Here is a 19,566-nt window from a genome sequence, read left to right on the forward strand (position 1 = left end):
GAAAAGAAATGTGGCAGACATTAAAGCCATAGAAAATATGAATGTTTAAGAGCAAAGCTGCCTTTTTGTCTCCACATTTGTTTCAGGCAATACAGAATTAAAAAGTTTCTTGCCAGACCGCTAAGCTACTTGAAGAATTTTTAAAACTATACAAAACAGAATGCCTTCAAGTGAGAGTTCATAAGCTACTGATCTCATTTTAGAAGATTATACAGCAAATTTTATTTATTTTTTTAACCATGCCAACAGAAATAATGCCAAGACAAATTTGGTTTGCATCCCATTATTTCAGCGACACTATCAGTTTAAAAATTCCCTGAAACGAAGAATTCTATATCCAATGAACCTTTAGTTACTTTCATTTGATGCCAACATAACAATAAGTAAAGGTAATTAAAAGGGCTTTCACCACCACTGCTTATCCTGTGATTAAGTACAAACAGCTAATGCTTTTAAATAGCATTAGCCTGTCTGTACTAAGAACAAAATTACATTGGCTGATTAATTGAAGCAGTAGTTACTGAACTGAGTTACAGTTTCTTTGGAAACTGTTAATTTGAATTTGTATTTATGTATATAAAATATCCACTCTGTCTTGTTTTAGTAATAACTGTTATTTACTAAAATAATTGCTAAGAATATTTGTCTCTCTTTCTAAATAAACATATCTGTATGCTACATACTTCAGTAGACGTAAATCTTTGTAAAGTACCATTTTAATCCAAAGATAACTGTTCAAGAACTGGATCTTTATAATTTCTTTTCCCTTAGGGAAACAACAGAGATGAATGGAGATGTTTAGTTGGAGCTCTAAGAAGAAAAAATTCTGAAGAAATCCTGTTTATAAACACAACCCATGCAAACAGTCTCAGACTACTAAAACAGACTACTAAATGTAGTCCTGAGTTACATATTTCAGCACAAGGACAAAGAGGGCTTGCRCTTTGCTTCATTAATGAGAATAGTAAATATTTTTGCGGCATGTTACCTACTTCCATAGGTACTGACCAGTGTCARTTCTCAATCCCAGCTGCTGTGAATGAACACCAGGCAGTYAGAAGTGCCCCAGGTTTCACTTCTCCTGCTGCTCGGGAGGGGTTTCTGAGAACATCTCAGGATGCTGCTGGAGACATTCCCTTCATTCTTCACCTTCTCAGCTGGAATCACCTCCCCTCCCTTCCTTGCTGTTGGCACCACCTGGGCTGGCTGAAAACCTGTTAGCCAAATTTCTGCTGGATCAGGAAGAACACATGACCTGCTGGACAGTCTTGGACAGACTTAAACTAATCATGGAAACGCGCTGTTGATTCAGGCATGCAGAGGATGCAACTGGGAGCCGTCCATCCCTCTGCCTCCACCAGAGCTTAATGAGCTGACCAGACTTGGAGGCTCCAGCACCTTTCACACACAGTGGGCAACCAAAGGCAGTTCCCTTTGCTGTGAGTCAATGCAGGGGAGAAAAGACCAGATGTGGCACAAAGCAGCATCAGTGAAGTGTGGCAGGCAGAAACAGGAGAGCAGGAAGTCAAAAAAAGGAGTTACACATGTGACACATGTAGACACTGGCATGTCAGACTGCCAATTTTCATACACATCGTGATTATATCGTATAGTGACGTAGGACAAGCATCACAGGACAAAGGCAAGCATTAAGAACCACTCCTAACTGGCCAGAGRCACTCACCCCAGTGCTGAGCCCTACAGGAACAGCATCATCACCCAACGGCAGCTCCCGCTGCTGCAGCRCTGTGCATCACACAAACTGGGCAATCCTCCTAAAGCTTCCCTCATTTCTTTCTAGCCAGGGAAAGCAATGTTGGAGCACTGTGCACACAGCCAGCAATGCAGCCATTCATCAGCTCAGAATCCATTAACCAAGGGAAAATTATCTAGTGTTAATTTGCTGAAGGACAGGGRACAGAATGAGCCCAGTGAGACAGTGTGGAGAGTCCACAGTTACTGCACAAGCACACAAAATACACAATAGGGAAAGGGTTGAGTCCAGAGTGCCATGGATTACAGCAAAGGGAAATTGTGAAAGCAGAAAATGGAGAGTTAGAAATATGAAGTTTTAAGTCTTCATTTTTAAATTAGCCGTTGCTTTCCTCTCCTTAAACTGCAGTTTCTACACACAAAAACTGTTGCTTTAKATCATTCAGAATGTGATAGTTCCTCCTACTGATTTATATTATATTATAATATAATATTTATATATTATTATATTATATTATTAAATATTATATTTTTATATTTTATATATATTTTTTGCATTTATACAGGCAGTTGTAGGTTTCTGTTACGACCACTGATGATGATATGCGTGCTTAAATGGAAAGGACAGTGAAAGTATTAGTTGAAATATGGTGAACTGCATTATAATTTATAAAGAKACAGAGAAAAAAAAAGGATGTTTAAGGGGAGAAAATAACAACAACAAAGAAGCAGAGAAAAGACAGAGCTGAAATGTCTCTTACACAGTTGACAGTTTTCAAGTCTTAGTTGAACATGTATTCATTAATAGTGGTAATTTAGACCTGCCATCTGGCTCAACCCTGTCAAACTACCATTCAGGTCTGGCAAAACAAAGGTAGAATGAAATCAATATTGATGGTACTCTGAAAAAACACTCAGTGGCAGTCCATTTATATTAGTCTACCTCTTCTGCTGGCTTAGGTTTAAAAGGAGAGCTCAAAAAAACCATTTTGAGCCCAAATCCTTTTATCAGCCCCGTGAAGTCCTTTCTCCTTGTTTACGATGCATTACCCTGTTTACAATCCGCTATGCTCCTTAGTTACCTTAGGCCCTTTCAGCCTGGGGTCCATCAGCCTTTAAGCGTACAGGTTATCAAAAATAATTTAAGTATTAGAGGGAGATGTTCTTTTGCTAGCTAAAAGCATCTTTTAAATAGGTCTTTGCACAACTGCTTATTTGTAACCTATGTKAACTGTGTTACTCAGTTGCTCCCTCTTACAGACCTGTACACCAAGCCTTTTGAGAAATATGCCTGTTGCAGAAATTCCCCATGCTACCATTTACATTTACCAGCCATACTTTTCAAAATGTATTTTTAAAGAGAAAAATAAGCAAATTATTATCTGTAAGTTGAAACACATGCAGACTTGCATACATGCACCAATTGTTCCTGTCCTTTCTCCACAGTTCCTAAACTGCAAAACATATGCACAATTCCTAATTCAGAAACCTGCCAGGGCCCATTGTGCAGCAGATCATATAGAGGACTGAACTCAGCCTTTTCTACRAATCTGTGCAGTGAAAAGCAATGGGATCCCAAAGATGCTACATTATTCATGCGTACTCCTTCTTCCCACTCTTACTCCCCTGGAGCATTAAGAGTAATGGTCTATAACACACCCCACAGTCTACGAGACAGATGGTTGCGTGCTGTTCCTCTTCAGCTTACTGGGTAGAAAATGGTGGATTTGTAATGAAGGGCTGAAAGCTTTATCTCCCCCACGATGCTCTTGTCTGATTTATAAAAATTGTGGTAATTCAAAGCTGGCAACCACAGACTGGAGTGTTTCACGAGCACTGCTTTAGTAGCACAATTCAATTACTCTGCTTGGCTTTTACAATATACTTGTTACTTGCATATGTTATCACTTCCTAAATGGTAATATTACCAGATGGAGAAATTCAATAGGAAATAGCAACTGGAACAATATTCTGAATATAATTTCTAATCTGAGCATCAGTGAGTAGTCCTTTATCATAATGCATATATAATGCAGAAATATGACAATCTGAGAGACTTTTATGGGAATCTCTTCTTTTCCATTCCAGGCTAGGTACAAAAATGAAGGAAAGAAGGTCTTTAAAAATAAACATACAAAACTCCTGAACACTAAAATAACATACTGTACTTCACTTGCCAGATCACTGTTGCACAGATGTTTAATTAATCCCTGAGGTCTTTACAATTTTAATTAATACTCTAAGCTACAAAGACTCCTATTGCCAAAGCTAATAACAGGCAGCTACTTGACACTTTTGTTTCCCAGGATCGTTTCCTGCACAGTGACCATAAATCCTTCGTGGGCGTGGGTGAGGGCTCCGCTGGAGCGCCAACAGATCATCCTCTTCCGATACTTATCTCGCCTTCGCTTGTGCAGAGGTTTGTCAGCCACTTTTTTAAGTTAACTTCGCATTATTGACACGAGGCTGCGAAGTATACGGAACATGGAGATAAACATCATTTCACTCCTCTGCACTGTGCTATTACACACAGCAAGAGGGATGCGGAGCAAACTTTCTCGATGCATCACCTTAAGGAAAAATGATGAATCACCCCAAGTGGGCAGCGTTATCACTCTCCAAAAAGGCACTAAAGAGCAACACCCCCACCCCKCAAAAAGCAGGGTGTCCTGTCCACTTTTACGATTGAATCTGGATTTTTAATTAACAAAAGATTTAAGAATGACAAGCTAGCTGTGAACAGAGATCTCAATTCAGAGCCCTCGGACCCTGTTCCATGTGCGGGGAACCCTAAGCTGGAATAACAGCGACGGCAAACATCAGCTGTGTTTACATACTGTTCTGCACAGCTGCGGATGGAAAATGAGCTCAATGTTGTATCTAGATCCTTCCCTGCTCAGACCTCACCTTCATAAACAGGTTTGCTATACTGCAGGCCTGACCTTGGGGAGACACTAACTCCTCAAAGGTGTGTTTACCTTACAAGTTTACTCTGGGCTTGAGCCTTCAGCCAGGGAGCCTTGCGGCTTGTTATTCCCTAGTTGGTGTCTGAAGACATGTCCTTGCCTAAAGAGCAAGAGGACTGCCCAAGCACACCAACACAGAGGCAGCTGAAGTGTAGCACTTTTTTTTTGTTGTTGTTGTTGTAAAAGTGAAGATTTTACTGTTGTAAAAGTGAAAGCTACCACTCAACTGCAGCTGCAACTGCAATTGAAAATCTGCCTTTCCATTAAACACAGCCCCTTCTAAGGGCTGTGTGAACGAAGAAGCTCCATGCAGAAACCAATGGGTTAGTTTAAACCACCACTAAGAGGCGGTGAAGAGGTGTCTGCACTGAACTGGACAGGGGACCACGGCACAGCTGCAAGTGAGAGGTTGTCTTCAGTAGAGTCCCTGTTCCAGAGACAGAAGCAAACAGTGCAAGGGAAAACTCAACAGGGATTAAGCCCCAAATCCACCTGGTGTCCAATCCTCTCCTCCATGCCAGGCTGCAGCRGGGCTGTGCTCAGGACCTGCGCCCTGCAGGGCATCCAGGCACCAAGGGCACAATATTTGTGTCCAACCATGTTCAGCTCCTGTGGACACCAAGGGGCAGCCCAAAGGAGCATCRGGAAGCCTAGTCCAGGGGGCAAAGACAGGCTGGAAAGAGCAGCAGTTTTTTAGCAGTATTAAGTAATATCTGTCACCTGCCACACAGCTGCATGCGACCCATGCAGAAACAGAGGGAGCTGATAAGTAACTCATTTAAAGAATAGGTGAGGTATAGCGTAGGGGTCTGAATATATATTTAAGGTATAGCACAGAGGTCACACGAGGCCAAAAGCACCTTTAGCTGAATAGCAGGAACAAGATTATACATGGGGTAAGAGTAAACACTGATAACACGCAAGGACTCAACGGGCTGAAATTGAGGCTGCAGTAAGTAACAGCTAACAGTAACTGTTTCACTTGYATTAAGCAAAACGAGGCTAGAAAATGAAATATTGGTATTGYTAAGCATTGAACCAATGATTTAAGAGCACAGGACATATTTAAAGGAAATAAACACTGTCTCTTTTCCAGATTCTTAAGTGGATAGGTGGAAAAAGCTCAGAATTACACTGAAAAAACAATACAACAGAGTGTGAAAAAATTAAAGCTTATGAATAATTTCAAGCTCAGCCCCTATGAAGTGCAGCTCTCTCCATGCCAAACTTGCAAGGACCTGTCCATGAGGCTGTGCTGCCAGCTGGCTTGGCTCAACAGTCATGGTGACATCCGTGTATTCCCTCAGAAGAGAAATAAAGGTAGATACATAACTCTTAAACTCTTAAAAGGATGTGGTCAGCCAATGTGAACATATGACATTATTATTACTTAAATGTACAGGCTGTGTCTCTGGTGTCATTTCTTACTAGCTATACATTTCAAATAAATGACTATTCCTAATTATTCTGTTGGCTTTCCTGCTGGTAACATGTGACTTTATCCAAACTATCTGTTATTAGCAGAAAGACTTGCAAGGATTTTGACTGGCTTTGGTTGGACACTAACAAAAAAAAAAAAAAAGAAAACAACAAAAAAAACCACCCACAGTTCATTCACTAAAAACCAGTGGTTTAACAGTGCAAATGCACAGAACACTTACAAACCGATCCCATGGAAGGGCAGCTACATTCTCCTGCYGCCAGAATATGCATTAATCCTAAGAGAATATGAATCTCAACAGCCCTGTCAGTACTTACAAAATAGGAGTCCAGTAAAGTTACAAGAAAATTTACCGTCAACTGGTAAGTTACTTACCATCAACCTGTCCCATATGTCCACAATTGGTTTGTGAATATAATGTTTGCTAACCCTGGGAGGAAAAAAAATTTATATATATATAAAAATTTATATATATATATATATATATATATATATATATATATATATAAAAGCAGTTTGCACATGCTGACATGTTTTCGGTTTGGTTAACAGAACCACCCTAAATTAAATTCTCAGGCTGCAACTTGGTATCTGCAAGCAAATGTAAGGTTTACAAAAGATAAATACAGCGTGTGAAAGCTTTGAATATATTCACACTGAAGATGTATACTTCAAGAACAGTTCTCTCGTGATAAAAAAAAATCTATTTAAACTGAGAAGTGTTCTTTAAATATATATCTTCAGTATGAATACTTGAACTTGCTTGCTGAAAGCAGAGATGTATCATCATAACTATAAGATCAGTCTCAGGATAACTGAATAGCTCTAGGGAGGACTGTATGACGGTATTATGTATTATGTATCCCACGTATTTAGGATCAAAATTCAGCATTTGTACCACCTGTGTTATGGTACTGTGACCATGGACRGTATGGGAGACAAATTCCTGCAGCTCAAAGCATCAAATTTGCTTCCAATCARCTTCCATAGGAAGTGGCCCACATATGACGTATGTGGTCTGTGGTCCCAATGAGGCTCCTTCTTCATTTGCCAAACAATTTTGATAGGTCTGCTCCCCAAACCTGCTTCATTTCAGGTATTTTCCTTCCACATACTCATGTTGCCATGTACATGCTCATACTTCACATAGCCACGATTCTTTAAGAGCACCTCATTAMGTTTTCTCACACAAATGSCATGTGAATCTACGTAGTTRCTACTACATGTAGTAGTAACTGAAACATATGCAGAAAAATAACTAGAAAGCCAAAATCTCACATCTTGGCYAATGAAAGCCAATAGTGGAGATTTGATCAATGAAGTTTGCACACTATCTTATTTTCAATACAAATTGGGCCTTTTCAGATCCTCTGAAGAAGCTGGTATGTGTTTATAAGCTTTTCCATCCAATTTGAGATAAAGCTCTAATTGCAAGCATTGTTCTTACATCAGCACACAATACTGATAGGCAAAAATTAGAGAGATGCAAGCACAAGCTATTCCAATTTGCACATTATTGCACTGAGTATCTAAACTACAGCACAGCACCAAAGCACATGCAGGATTCAAAGCATATTATTGTTATCAAATAAGCAGTTCTATGAAAAGGAACCTTGCTAGGCCTGGATCACAACATTTAAGGATCAATTATATTTTTTAGAGAGACTTCTGAGTGTCTTGTTTCTACCAGAAACCAATTGTACAATATAGTACAGCATAAAACAAAACAACAACAAACTTGGTATAGTTTCTCTACTGGAAAGCCATTAGAAAGAACAGTCTGTGCAATTATCAAATGGTTGTATAACACAGATATCACTAAYGGGAATTTGTGAGATCATAATCACATTCTTTACAAGTCATATAAATGAAAGTACATTTTATAAGCATATTAAGTATACCTTAACATTACAGAAAAAAAATATTCTTAGGGTAGGATATTGGTGGTTGCTGAAAAAGGGATCTGAGAAATGTTTTATAAAACTTGGGATTTTTAAACTTATAAAGTCATCTGCAAAAGATCTTAAATCACAAGGACAATAGTAAGAGCCTTGATGAGATCAAGGGCAGTAACAGTGTCTTAAGGAACTGAAAATAATGTTTAAATTCAGTGAGATTAGGGGAAATTAGTGAATATGCCCAAATGCTGTTATAAGGTAATGCTACAAGATGTCATAATGAAAGCCAATTCCTTCTTCTTTAATATCCTCCTTTCCACAATCAACCTGACCCTGATATAAAGCACATACGCAAGAAGAAGAAAGCAGCCACCCAGAAGTTTTTGCAGTACAACTTGGGCAACACCAGCTGGCTGTGGCYAACCTCCAGGTTTAGATGAGGGTAAAACAGTTATTAAAAGCCAAATTAGGTGTCAATAGAGAGAAAAGCTTTCTTAAGCTTTATATCTTGAATAGTTGCAAAACAAAAGGGCATAGTAGCTAACCTGCTTTTTTATTTTATTTTATTTTATCACGAAAAAGTAAAAAAAGTACTAAGGACAGCTGGATCTAGATTTCACACAGAAAAAGTTATCAGAGCAAGCCTATGAAAAGCAATGTAAATGAAATCTGAATAAAAAGGAAGGCCACACACAAAATGAACAAGTACATTAAGCAAATATACTCCAATTACTTAGTTTCTAATTATAAATACACGTGTTKCATGTACCTTGTGACAGTGCTATCTGGGGAGAACAGCAGCACACACCAGCATCCCCACCCACACCGATGACTTCATTCCAGGTCTGTGCCCCACAGATTACATCACAGGTGATGATTCAGAAAAGATTTATAGAAAGATTTCTTGAGTTTAAACGGTGCACCTTGTCCCAGGGAATAACCATTCCCACTTCCAYCTCTGGCTGGTGTAGGAAGGCACCTCGCCCCTCGCACAGCATCTCAGCACCACCGAGTCCTGCCCACGTCTCCAGGCTTGGTCACTCTTGTTCCTTTTCTTTAAGGATCGAGTCAGACACCAAACAGCTCCACTAAACAAGCAAAGCATTTGTTTAGCAAAAGAAACGGGAATTGAAACACCCTTCTCTGCTGTTCAAACCAGACCTTCACGGAATCAAAACTTCTCTCCTTCTGTTCAAAACCCTCAGCCAAAGTGACCAAAGTGTCAGCGGGGACGTTCCTCCCTCAACTAGCAGGACTCATGACGATTGCTACTTTTTACTCAAAATTTCACAATGCCCAAGTCTAGACAGCCCACTTGCTGAAGGTGTATTTATCTTGGTATTTACTAAAGGAAAGGAGGAGCTGAAGGAAGGGCTAGTATCACATCTCACCATCTGGACTGGGTCTATACTAGCAAATTAAACAATGCATGGGAACATTCCTAGGCACTTTGCCCCTGGAATAGCATTTATCCAGTTCCCCTGCAATTCAATTATCTCTGAAGTTAAACTGTGAGCCTGATCCCTGGCAGACTATTGGCTTGAGTCAGGCAGCAAAGTTAAAACAACTCAGAGGCACGATTTCACAACGTGAGCAAAGGCAGTTCAAAAGCAAGGAGGTGGGCTGTTCTGCAACAGCTGGTCTCCGTGCCAGGGAACGGTCCCAAGTTGGCTTAATTTGCTCGTATTTAGCTSTACACCCATTTCCAACTGCTGGAGACACTAATTTCCAAGGCAGACTTCATGCTCAGGGAGCTGTGTGGTGGCAGGAGAAACGCTACTGTGATGTCTTCTCTCCCATGCCTTGCTTCCAATGACCCAGTGGCTCTCCAAAAGCAACCAAAGACACAGAAATGGATCAAAATTTTTAAGTTGGCTTTTGGAATTCCAAGCAACAGTCTTTTTTCCTCTAAGGTAGACCTTCCTCTGTAATAGCTTCCTACATGCATAGGCACATAGGACAACATAGTCCCATGCTGACTCACTGTTAAGCCAGACCACACAAAATGCCGTGTTTTTTCTTTCTTTTCAATAAATCGAAATAATTTTAAGYGGAAGTCACACAGTAATATAAAGTCTGAAACAAAAAATGAGGCTGTGGTTTTCCAGCGTTCTAGATTTCTGCGAGACAAAACTAGCCCTCGACTTGGTTAATCTGGCACCAGCCTGGGAAGCATAAATTAAGCAGGATATTCACCCCATCAGCAGAGACCTGTAGGATTAGCTTTGAAGGTCCCTTCATATATCACTATACAAGAAATAGAAATAGTAACAACAATAATACTGACCTCTTTATAAGTGTATAAGCTTGSTGGAGAGAGAACACTATAGAAGAAAAACCTTCCACTAAAATGTCTCTGAAAACAGATTCACAGAATTCACAGAATATTTAAGGTTGGAAGGGACCTCTASAGATCATCTAGTCCAACCTTCCTGCTCAAGCAGCACACCTAGAGCATGTGGCACAGGGTGGCATCCAGGCGGGTTTTGAAGACCTCCAGAGTAGGAGACTCCACAACCTCCCTGGGCAGCCTGTTCCACTGCTCTGTCACCCTAACAGTAAAGAAGTTGCTCCTCACCTGGAGACGGAACTTCTTGTGTTTCAGCTTGTGAAACACAAGAAACAGCAAACAACTAAATAACGCTGCCAAACTGCAGAAGTAGTTCAATAAAGTAGGAAAATCATATATATTTTACACACACACACATATATATATATTTTATATATATATATATATATATATATATATATATATATGAATGAGATGTGGAGTGAATGGATTTGTCTGTCCTCCTGAGTCAAAGGGACTATTGGGGGCGGTAAGAGAGAAAAGATAAAAGGATCAAGATCCAGGGAAAGTGTTCAGCAGGAGTTCTCACTGGAAATATCCCTGACTAGGCAGGATGTGTATTTACACTAGGAGAGAGCATGGCTGAATAGTGCTGCCTGGCTCTGCCTAACATTAGCACAACCGTATGGTGCTGTCAACAGGGSCTCCTAATGAAGTGATGGTGAAAGACAATACAGAGGTGACAAAATCATTTTTAACACCTTGACAGAAATGCCTTTTTCTGTATCAGATTTGAAAACAACCTACCCACCACAATAGCAGAGAGCCATCTGAAGCACAGATGCAGCAAACAGAAACTATTTACAAAGAGCAAAAAGGCAGAGCTCTATAGAAGCACAGTAGGGTATCCTAAAAATAACAGAGAATCTACAGAACTTAACAAAGAACAAAAACAAGGCATTTACCRCTGTAAAAAAAAAAATGCTTAGACTTACAGCTCTTCAGCATGCTATACAGTATTCAATAGAGCTACAAAGTAGTTTTCGTCTTCTACCATTTGATTCACTTTCCATAAAGGACAAGATTTTTTTTTTTTTTTTTATTAATCACATTTCTCCCCAAATGCCGGAACTAATACACTAGTCCATAACAATATCTGGAGAGGAAAAAAAAAAGGTTTCTTTTTTTTTTTTTTTAAAGTAATGGATGTCAGTAAAATAAAATGGGTTGTTCAGTTTCTTTTGCCTGTTTTTTTGACTACATACATCAGGATAGTCTATCCTATACTGTACAAATATTTCATTTTTAAAGGAGCAGCTGCAGGCGAGTTGTTTACTTGTCCTGTTTGTCCCTTAGAACATGCACAATTGCATCACCTCTCCACTGCTTGGATTAGTCACTAACTGAGTGTACGCCGAGCTACAAATTTCAAACCAATCTACGGTGGGGTCTTAATCCAGATCAAAGGCTGGAAAATTATTTCAACTCTCCGATCAACTTGTAAGAGAAGACTGAGAGCAGGATGGTCCCACTAAAGCAAAGCAGGGATGGACAGGATAAAAGAGGCTCTGCAACAGAGCACAGACGCGCTCTTTTTAAAGAGATATAGCAAAATCAGAATTCACCTCAGTGAAAACTGTTACTTAAATGTCCTTCATGGCTGCATCCTACTAAAAATCTCCTGTGGGTTTTTTTTTTTCTCTCCTATTTTTCTATAGGATATTCCTTTCCCTTATCAATGTAGGCTCAGATAAAACTGCCATCCAGAGGAAAAAACGGCACAAAAAATGGAATGGAAAATGGAATCAGAAACACAAAGCAAACAACATTAGTTAGTAAAGAGAGAATAATAATTATATTAAAATCAATTATTATTTTCTATTTTTCCACTAATTCTTGTATGCACTACCATTTTCCAAGTCTGGATCATCAACTAAACTGTATCAATTCACAATTAGGGCATTTTTGAGGTGTCACTATTGAAAGACTTATGTCTAATATTATCCATTCCCAGAGGATGGCAATCAAATTGCACCCCGATGGCAGGAAGGATGAAAGCACAGCTCCCATCCCTCACACAGGTAATGACAGAGCTGATTAAGGTCTGTTTCAGAGGACAAAGCTCTTGACTTGAGGTCCACACAACACCATGTAAATATAAAGTACTAATGACTTCAAGACTGCAAAGGGAAACGATTCCTTCCAATGAATCAAGTTATTAGTCATGAGACACCTCATGTGCCTTGTGACTAAACACCATTTTTCTGTCCCATCAAGCTGGACTGCAATTAATTATCGCACACATAATTGTAATTCCTGGGGCCACAGCCACATCCAAGACAAAAACTACCAGATATTTTACAAACAAAAAGATAGACAAGGTCTTTGAGACTTCTGTCGCATTCACTCCATCAACTAAAATAAGAAATAAAAATAAAAAAAAATTAAAAAAAAAGAAGGACATAGACAAATTAATGTGTTTTTTTTTTCTCCCCGAACTGACTGTAGCAGTCAATAATAAATCTCAAAGCACTCTTTTAGCAAAGCCCCTAGCCAGCAGGTATTACATTAACTGCCATTGTCAATCAGAGCTCACTGGAAACCGATTTACAAAGGACGAGTTCTGGGAATTCATTTGTGTGTTAAAGCAACCTTTGCATTGCTCCAACAGGACGTCGGGAAAACCAAGGGCTGTTTCACTATGTGCAGTGCAACACATTTCTCAATGGAAAGCAATGCTAATATTTTTAAGGAGTTGCTCATCATCTAGCGTGGGATGCACACATTCACGTTGACAATTTCAGAAATGAGACGTAAAGCTATTTGTTCATTTTCTATTTTCTCCCTGTAAAAAATGCAGGATGCCATAAAATGGAGAATTAGCTTAAGCCAGACAAACATCCTTCACAATTACTAACCTTTGCCAACCTGTAGCAGACTTAAGATGAACAAATGACTTCTTTTTTCAAGTAGCAAAGGAAGGAGGTTAAAAGCTGCAAAATAGTCCAGCTTCTGAGGCTCATCTCAGCCCTACTTGGACCAGCACCGATCATTACAGTTTGTGATGGAAATAATCAAATGCGGGAAAGAGGACAAAAGTTTCTCATGAGTCACCCTACTCGGCAATTCCTTCCCCTCCCTTCTCTAGTGCCCCCTCCAACAGATACAGATATTAGAAATATAATTTATTAAGTCAACTGCGCTTTTCAAAAGGTTGCTTTGGTGATATTTAAATGACTACAAAGCACCACGTTGCACAAACACAGAAATATCACTGTAGCTAAACTCAATCGACATCCATGAAGTGGGGGAAAGAGCATTATTTATACCTCAGACAGGGACCTGATAGGTAGCTACCAATGATGACCCATTCTGCACATTAAGAACCCAAATTTGTATTTTTGGTCATCCTCTAAAGGAAATTTTTAGGTGCAGGCATCTGCTAAAAAATAGGATGAGCCGTAAGTGACAAGGACATAAATGGCACCATTTCCTTCTCTTGGGAGAGGAGATGGCTCTGGAATGCAGTTAACATTTGCACTAGGATGAAAACAAACTTCAAAATGAAAGCATTAATTGACTTAGGGAGGCAAAATTAAAAACACGCTGAAAAACATCCACTGCAGTCAATTAAACACAATCTTTCCTTTTAATAGAGGCTATTTATTGCCATTGTCAAGGTGCCTATAAATTGTAAAGGGCAAAAGTGCTTTTCAGCTCAGCAGTCATATCCTTCTCAGTGATAAGTCATCCTGAGAGTCTGCTGGTTTAATTGTTGTTTAGAATAAAAAAGCAAAAAGGTAGGAAAGCAAGGACAGGAAAAAAAGTAGGAAAGCAAGGACGAGAAAAAAAGTAGGAAAGCAAGGACAAGAAAAAAAGTAGGAAAGCAAGGACAAGAAAAAAAGTAGGAAAGCAAGGCCAAGATCATTTCTTTACTTTTTAAAACGTACTTTACTTTTTAAAAGCAGCTAAACTTTGAAAGGCAATTTTCTGCATTTCAGTAAGGTTGAGTTAATGTCCTATTAATCGGGAAGACCCACTCCTGAAATGAAAATGTAATGGAGAAGTCTCCTGCAAGCAAATACAACTGATGTTTGCTTTAACATGCAAACTTTTTTTTTTTTTGTATATGAAATGTATGACTCAGTCCTACCCATCAGTTTTACTATGAAACTACAGCTCCTGTCCCTTCTGCACAGTTACAAGGCTCTGTGCAACATTTCCATGCTAAAATATGCCCTGCAGCTTTCCCTTTTTACAAGCCGGTCATGGAATGAGCTCTGCTCAGGTAAACGCAGGCACTCAGGGAACACCAGGGATTCTCAACAGTGGCTTAGGCTTAAAAAGCTCATTTGAGGCTTAAACTGAGTCCACAGAAAGAGCAACAGCTTATATAAAACTTGTAAAGTAATCGGTTTGCTCACAAGTTGGAAAAAAAAAAAAAAGAAAATGTTGAGAACACCACTGCTTCTGCTCTCGCTATTAATAACAGAGGCATTCATACCCCAACTACAGTGAACAGGATCCTATTATTCAAACTGCCAAGTCTACTACAGGCATTCAAAATTCATGCGGTTGGCTTAAAACCGTGCTTAAAATGAGCTTTTATGTATTTTTTTTTTTTTCTGAGACATCAACCTTTGGGATTCACATTTGAAAAATTCTCTAGGTATCAAGGAAGGCTACAAACTGTCATCAAAAGCAAGCCAAAGAYATGCCACAATTCTTAAGGGAATAAATGCCTTCCAGCATTCGATAGCACCATGTTTAGCATAAAATCTTCAGGCAAGTGCTAAACAGACATAGAAGGTAAGGTGGGGAAGGTAAAATGGACAGAATAAGCTTTAAGATGTGTTCACCTCTTCAGGCCTGAACCTTCTGAAGGTGACACTACCAAGAAATAAAAACGATCCCTCAGCAAAGGGCGGCCCTGCCCTCAATCGGRCATTTTTCAATGTTAATGAATAGCACACTAGTCAAGCAGACTGTTCTTTTTTGAGGATCAACCTGTTTATTAGGGCCAATTGGCTGTATCAGAAACTCACGCTCATCATATCTTAAGACCCCAGGTGTCTCTTGGTTAGCTTGAGCAGAAATATGCTTTGTGCACCCTCTTCACTTTGCAAATATTTAATACAAATAGCATTAACTTTCTTGATATGATCCATTTAGCAGGTTCACTTGAACATACAGAACTCATTCACTTGAACATACAGAACTCATTTAAGTAGCCCACGGTGCACAGTAATTATATAAGAGCTGTCACAGTACAAATGGAATGCAAACTATGGTTAATGCTGCACAAACAAAACCTCACTTCTCTGCACAAAACACTTCACATCTTCAAAGTCTTTGTAAACCAGCCCTTACAATCTGACACTGTCTTCTGATACTGTCTTCTGTCCTTCCCATCCCCACACAGACAGGGAAATAACAAAGAAAAGGCAGAGAGCACCTGGATTGGGAAYGCAGCCAAGCCGAGGCTGTTCAATGGGAGCTCACCTGTGGCTCCAACTCTCAGTCCACGTGCTGCCAAGGTCATCCTTAAAGGCAGAAAGCAGCTGGGGTGTCCAGGCAAGRAGACAGGCTGCAGGACAGGCCATGCCAAGGAGAACGGGTGAAGGTCAGGCCACGACCGGCAAGGATTGGCAGCTCGGACCCTCCCAGCTACCACCCCTTTCCGTTTGCCCTACAGGCAGAAGCTCCTAGCTGGACACCACGCTTGCCTCTCCTTGCCAAATCCCCCCTCTAGGTACACACCTTGTTCACATGTCTTCTCCAACGGTTTGTTCCCATCTCCAGCGCTAAAATCTAGTAACATGCAGAACTTCTACAGWCCATCCCACTGAACGGTCTTACAACAAAAGAGAACGATCACCCTCAGCACAGTTTGGAAACTGTGGCTCCCATTTGGTTTTCCAGGAAAGAGCTCTCTGACAAAAGAGGGAATAAACAAGAAAATGTGTACAGGGATCATCCGGAAGTTTCAGGGCAAAACTGCACTGAGCAAGAGCAACGGCCCTATGTACCCAAAAGTCAACAACTAGATTCCAAGTATTTTGGAATCTGAACTTGGTATTTCTTTGGTTAACAAAGTTTACAAACCTGAGTTGATGCCAGAGACAAAGAGAACATTTTCATTTTGCAATAAACCTCAGGGAGAACAACAGCTCTCAGGAAGATCCACCCTGCAGCCTGCCAGTTTAGTARCAGCATTTGCTAAGTTTTCTAGTAGCAGATTAAGGCCAATGGGGAAACTATACTGCCAAAAGCTTAGTTTGGCCCCCAGTTATCACCTCAAACCATGAGAAAGGAGTGCTGGGATCTTTGCTGTCCATAAACCAAACAGGACTTTGCACCTTTAGCCTGAAATGGGGCGGTGCAAGAGGCAGGAATTCAATGTCATGCTAATGCAGCTGGTGGAACCTGCAGCCAACCTTCTGTGATCACCCCTACCCAAGAAATCATGAAGGATTTTCTCTACTACACTAAATCATTTTTCAATCTGCACCCCTCTTCTTAACATACTTGTTTTGGGGACAGAGACAGGGTGTGAATCACAGGAGCACAAGTGATTATGGCTAGAGTATTCCCATGAGACAAGAGAGTTTTCTTAGTATTCTATTACGCGACTAAATGTCAAAATGTAGCTACTATTAACCCATACGAAGTACTGGCTAGCGTGCAGTTTTGCAAAAGAAAACAATTCAAGAAGAGCCCTGTGAAAGGACAGGAGTTTGGAGGAAACSAGAAGCGGAATGTGAGTCAACGACGCAACGTCTCAGAGCACCAGCAATTCTGCAGCACGTTAATGGGAGCATCACACGCGTGACCCAGGAGATTAATTGTTCCCCTCTCCAGGGCTAGTGAACATTGTGTTCTGCTTGGGGCAGCTCATTCTTCACAGGGCTGTTGACAAACCATACAGTGTGCAGAAGACARCAATAAAGATAAGAACTTCAGAAAACCTGACCTACGAAGAAAGGYTTAAAGAATGGTATTTGGCTTACAAAAGAGAAGCGAGAAACCAGGGAGCAGAATGAAGAGGAAGGAATGAAGAGAAATAATAGAAAGTCTTCCAGACTGCAAAGGTTGTTGCAAAGAAAATACCAATCAACAACTCTTTGTGTCATGGTGTGCCAACAAGTACCAATTGTGGTGAAGCAAGTTCTGATTAACTTCTTTGAGTAACCTTCCAACTTGGTAATTAAGGAAAACCACCCACAGTGTTGTGCAGCCTCCACAGCCTCTGCGGGAACCCACTCAACTGTGCTCTCAGGTCCCGTGTCCCATCTAYGCAAGCAGATTAAAAAAAGAAGTGTTATTTGTTAGTTGAATTTGACATTATTTAACTCTTTCCATTATAATCAYGCTTCTGACTGAAAAACCAAAAAGGTTTTTTTAAGTTAGAGTGTGTTAAAGCAGTACAGCATTTATGAAATTAGATAGYCCCAGCTACTTATCAGTTACTTATAAAAGACTTAAAGTTATATACTGGCTGGGTTTCTTGAAAACTATATTTGTCCAGCAATTCACTACTTGATTGCATCCAGAGTCAGGCTTACAAAAACAAATAATAAATCTTATATATAAAAGCACACAGCAGACTAAATATTTTAATCCAGAATTAGAAATTTGAGGACTATAATATCTCATCAGGCTACATTCAGAATTTCTCCAAAATCTGARATTTCAGAAAAATATTTCCTTACAGTTATTTTAGCAAGACATAAAGGAGCAGGTAATAACAGGGAGTGTCGGATTGCAAAAGGCTTACAGCATGCCAAAAATGCATTAAAAGCACAAGTTCCATATAGTGCAGTCACATGTAACTACATTTGTTTCATATTACAATGTAAAATACCCCACCATTCCTGAAAGAASTCAAGAATGCAGCTACCAGTTCTCCAGGGCAGATATCTTCATAGCTCTTTGGCATAACTCACAGAATTGCAAATTGTAGCTATGACACAGGGTTAGTAACAAATTAATGCATCACCCGGGGCGAGAGTCTCTGTTCCTGTTTATCGTTGCAGATAGCACATATCATGAAGATTTTGCACGTATCATTAAACCTTAGATACTAAACTTAAGTTTAAGATCTTAGTCCTATGTTGTCAGCTCATTATAATCAGAAGACCTTTAGGAAAGCACTAAGAATTCAGACATTTAATGCAGATTCTTAATATTAGAACATAACARTATTCGCCAGCAATGACAGCCTGGGCCTAATGACACTCGGTATTTGAGAAAGTGTATAAAAGCTGTGGATACTGATTCACATCTAACCAGTGAGGTACCCAACACACATTTACTTGCCTAACAAACCAAGATGCAAACTGAATTATATTAACTCACCTTCACGTATTTTCACTATTTCTTTGAAGAACTAACACGCTCAGAAGTGCAGGCAATTTGAAAGTGCAGGCACTTGCAATATTCCTTCTCTTCTGCTATAAATTGCGCTGCCTTTAGCGTCACAATCACAGGAGAGACCCAACCAATTTATACAGACAAAATATACAAATTGGTATTAATCTGTACTCTCGGGCAAAGTTCTGCCTTTTTTCAGTATGATAATCCAGTTCTAGATTAACAGATCATGTACTTTCTTTTAAATGAAAATATTTTTTWAAAAATTCTATAATATCATCTAAACAGAGCAGGCATCATTAGGATACTCTTCCCACTTGCTGCTAAGGTTCAATCCCGTCCATCCCTGCTGGACTGAAGCGGGACTGTAATGCTGTTGCGGAGCTCCTAATCCCGTTGTCTACGGATCCACAAATCCTTGGGTCACCCGATGGTTGCGGGCTCGAATTTGGGTCACATCGCCGTTGTATATTGGTCARTGCTGAGGAAGAAGATCCCAATGTTGGAGAGCCTCCCCGTGCACAGGTATGGGGCACCTGCGACTCCAGAGCCGCTCTAGCCCCAGTGCTGCGACAAGACTGACCACGTCTGTCACRTGGGGCTCTCAGAGAGGAGCCTCGTGTCTGACTAAAGTCCACTTGGCCGAGGGCTGCCCTCGCGATGCGGGGCGTCCCACCACGGCACAGTCCCCACCTCTACCCAGCGCCTGTGGACAAGCTGCATCAGCTCAACCAYTAGCTTAGACTAGCCCTCGTGCTGCAGTTTTCTCAGACGATGTTGTTGACCCAAACGCAATCGATTTGCCCTATGCTCACAAGGGGATTTGTGCTGACACGGACAAAGAGCGGGAACACGAAGCCTGCGTGGCAGACAGGGTGCAACCAC

At 40.3% G+C, this 19,566-nt stretch overlaps 1 protein-coding gene across 1 annotated transcript in view; it reads right to left on the reverse strand.

Annotated features, from left to right (window-relative positions):
- The window catches only part of GHR (growth hormone receptor), a 103,646-nt gene extending 84,459 nt beyond the window's left edge, over positions 1 to 19,187 (reverse strand). The window contains exon 1 of the mRNA XM_026037715.1: positions 18,667 to 19,187. The gene's annotated coding sequence lies outside the window, so the exon portion shown is untranslated. The remainder of the gene's footprint in view (positions 1 to 18,666) is intronic.
- Between the last annotated feature and the right edge of the window lie 379 nt (positions 19,188 to 19,566).

This window comes from Nothoprocta perdicaria, unplaced genomic scaffold (genome assembly GCF_003342845.1).
Source record: "Nothoprocta perdicaria isolate Ctin4 unplaced genomic scaffold, notPer1 scaffold_1, whole genome shotgun sequence".
In the NCBI taxonomy this organism is placed as follows: Eukaryota; Metazoa; Chordata; class Aves; order Tinamiformes; family Tinamidae; genus Nothoprocta; species Nothoprocta perdicaria.